Genomic DNA, 3,911 nt, shown 5'->3' with positions numbered 1-3,911 from the left:
TTGTATGGCCCCCGCCCTGCTTCAAACACCCACAGCCTCCCCCACGACCAACGTCCCGCACTGCAGTGATACATCCTTCACAGCTCATGAACCTGCCTGGACACGGCATCATCGCCCAACGCCCACAGTTTACCTTAGGCTGCACTCCTGGTGGTGCACATTTTATGGGTTTGGACAGATAAATAATGCCATCTTGTAGAATAAATGTATGAACATTTGGCTTTTCTGCCCAACAGTAAGCTTTTGATTACTAGGGTGTCCATTTTAAAGACGTCCACTTTGAATAAACATCTGGACACCTACACAGTTAGATAAAGGGCCAGGTCAGCCCACCCGGGAAGTTCCCTTTTTAGAAAGTCCTGGGTGATCTGGACCCCTTGAGTGACCCTGCCAGTGCTTCAGTTCCTGCGCTTATGTTCTAGATTCACCAATAAAGAGTGAACCCGAGAAACACCTCGTGTTCCACCCTCAACCCCAATAGAAGCAGAACCCCAGGTTTTCTCACTCTCTCTCCCTCTCGACACACACGTCACTGTGTGGCCCCAAGACTATCACTCCGACACCAATACAAGTTCAAACAGTTCCACAGTCCCCCTCAGGTCTGACCATTCCCACAACTCACTGAAATCAGTTATATTCATGGTTATGCTTTATTGTAGGAAAAGGATTCAAGGTCAAATCAGCCAAGGGAAGAAACACACAGGGCAGAGTCCAGAAAATCTACCAAACATGGAGCTTCTGGGGTCCTCTCCCGTAGAATCATGGGAGGTGTCACCATCTCAGTGCTCATGTGTAACAGTAAGAGTGCTGCCAGCCAGAGACACTCACACACACCCAAGTCTTGACTGAGGCTCCATCACATAGGCATGGTTGACTACCCACGTGGCTGTTCTCAGACTCCACACTCTCAGGGGGTCAAACTGATACTGTGTGACCCAAACTTCCCTCCAAAATCACATTGTCAGCATGACCCAAGATTTCTATCCTAGATCACGTTGTTACTGCCTGGTCGACCAAAAATCTCAGGCAAACAAAGCCATTCTTAGCAGGCATGACGTATCAGGAGCTGGGAACTTAACTCCCATAAACCAAGGCTAAAGTCTAGAGAATAAGACAAAGAGATGAATTTAAGATGAGTGTAAGCAACAGTGTGCTGGTAAATGTTTAACAAATTGTTCTCCAAAAATATGTCTGTGTGTGCATGTGTGTGTACACCCATTTATGGATATTAATTCAACCAGGATACTTTTGCTGATTCTTTCCCAAAAACCTTGTGTCTGTAGGCAGCCCATGATCAAAATTCAACCATAATTTGACAAATAGGGTTGCAGCACAATTCACTAACTTTTTCCAGTAAATGTGTCATCATTAAATCTAAAATATAATCACTATTAGTTTCTCACCCATGAACAAATTATTGCCATTAAACTGAAATCTCGCTCAGCATCAGTACTGAATGCAATAGTGTTCCCATTTTAGTTTTTGTATCATTACAGGTACTCTAACATGGTATGATTTGACATTATCTAATAATGTCTTTTCATTTTTAAGTTGGCTCACAAAACTCTTTAAAAAAAAATCAGGTAAATCTTGTGAGTTGGCCTCTGTCAGCTCCATCACATCCTGACTGCAAGGTTCCTGTCTGAGCTACCCCACAAATGGTGACAACATTTCTTGAGATGATGAACTTGGTGAAGTAACAAGACTGATGGGCAGTGGGGATCAAGAATTTCTTTGGGACATTTTAGTTACAATTGTCTGTTAGGCATAGCTTCAGATTGTCAATTAGCTGCAGGAATTCAGAATTTAGTAGGAGGTCAGGACTAGAGGTAAATTTAGGAGAAATCAGCACATAGATGCTGCTTAGAACCATCAGTGCAGATGAAAAAAAATCACAAATAAAAAGCGAATAGAGCAGAACAGAGGCCCTCGGTCTGAAGGTTTCCTCTTCGGCTTGCAGGTGCGCACCTTACTGTGACCTCACATGACCTTTTCTCTGTGCACACACGGAGTGAGAGAGGCTTCTGATGTTTCATACTCTTCTTACAAGGACACCAGTCCTATTGAATTAGGAAAACACTAATATCTTATTTAACCCTAGTTACTTCTTTAAAGGCCCTGCTTTCAAATATGACTATCACATTGCGGGTAGGACTTCAATATACAAATTTTGAGGGACACAATTCAGTCCATGACAAGGGTAAGATATTAACAGATTTTCAAGATTCTTGTACCTAAAGGATGTGTTACCTCTCTTAAAAATACAAGGAATGGACACTCTATATCCTATATAAATGCCATAGAATTAGAATCTCTAAAATGAAAGAAATATCTAGTCCAGTTGTCAGCAAGCTATGTCATGTGAGCCAAATCCAAGCATATTTGGTAGAAAAAGCTTTATTTAAAGATAGACTGCTCATTCATTTGTGTGTCATTTTCAGCTGCTCTTATTGCTACAACAGAGTTGAGTGGTTGCCAAAGTTACTGTGTGGCCCACAAATCTTAAAATATGTACTTTCTAGCCCTTTGCAGAAAAAAGGTTACCAGCCCCTAACCTACTCTATATGACTCAGTTCACAAAGAAAGGAAGCTGAAGTTTAGATATGCTAATTAAACTTATCAAAGTTTATGGCACCAGCTTCCAAGATGGCCCTGAATGATTCTCACCGCTCGGCAAGCTGGCCCTGGTGTGGGCTCCTTCCACATTGAATCAGGGCTGGCCTGTGTGAACAACAGATGACGGTGAAGGAAGGGTTATGGGACTTTGACGTTAGGCTGTTAAGGGTATTCAATCTTCTTTCTTACTCTCCACCAGGTTCTGGGAGAAGCTGAATGCTATGTAACCAAGGCACTCAAGCAATCTTCTAGAGTGATCCCTGTGGAGAAAATCTGAACCTCCCACCCACAGCAAGCACCAACGTGCTAGCTGTTTCAATTCGCCATCTTGGTAATGGCTCCTCCATTGCAGTAAAGCCTTCAGATGACCACAGCCCAGATAATACTGGACTGCGGTCTTTTGCAACATGCTGAACCAGAATTGCACAGCCGAGGTGCTCTAGAATTCCTGACCCGCAAAAATTGTGAAAGATATAAGTGATTACTATTATTTTTTAAGATGCTTAGGCTTGAGAGTGATTTGTTACACATTTGATAACTAATACAATATCATAGAAACTTTGTTGTTAAATATATCCATTAAGTAGAAGAAGAAGAAAAAAGACTAGAAGGTTTGTGTTGTCGTGTTGTATACTTGTCTTTATCATCTAAACTAGATATATCAACTGCAAAATTCAGGTCAAAAATCTGCTTTGGATTCAACTAAAAATGTTGCAGTGTGCAGTCTTAGGGTTTCTTCACTTTATCTCGAAAAATTAGATATGAAAATTGTTTTTATTCATCAGTAATCATTAATTAAGTACTGTATTTGGTAGTGTGAAGTAGTTGATGGAGAATATGAAATGGTTGTTCTAGCAAGATACTGGTGTTACACCAAGAAGTATATTTGGGAATTTTGTAAGGATGGGCTTTAATTCATATTCTTACTACTGATTTCCAATTTTTCTCAAAACACAAAGAACCTATTTACAAAAATAGCATTAAATTTAGTCTACTACACCTCTTAACAACTTGACTGAAACTTAGAATTTCTTCTTTATATTCAGTTAGATACAGAGAGACAAAATTAATTTATAATGCCTAGTACATAATTGTTGCTCAGTAAACATTTATTTTGGGAATGAGAGAATGATTCATTAAATCCATTCAAAAAAAGAGAAAATTATGCATAGTCTATGGATTTTCTATTCTTCTGATTTTATAGGAAGAGATAGTGGTAAATGGAAATTAAACATAAAAAGACATTTTTTCCAAATGCTTATATACATTTATTAAATTAGTCTATGAACTTTTTA

The sequence above is a fragment of the Vicugna pacos genome, chromosome 23, assembly GCF_048564905.1.
Source record: "Vicugna pacos chromosome 23, VicPac4, whole genome shotgun sequence".
Taxonomy (NCBI): domain Eukaryota; kingdom Metazoa; phylum Chordata; class Mammalia; order Artiodactyla; family Camelidae; genus Vicugna; species Vicugna pacos.
This window is presented reverse-complemented; position numbering follows the sequence as displayed.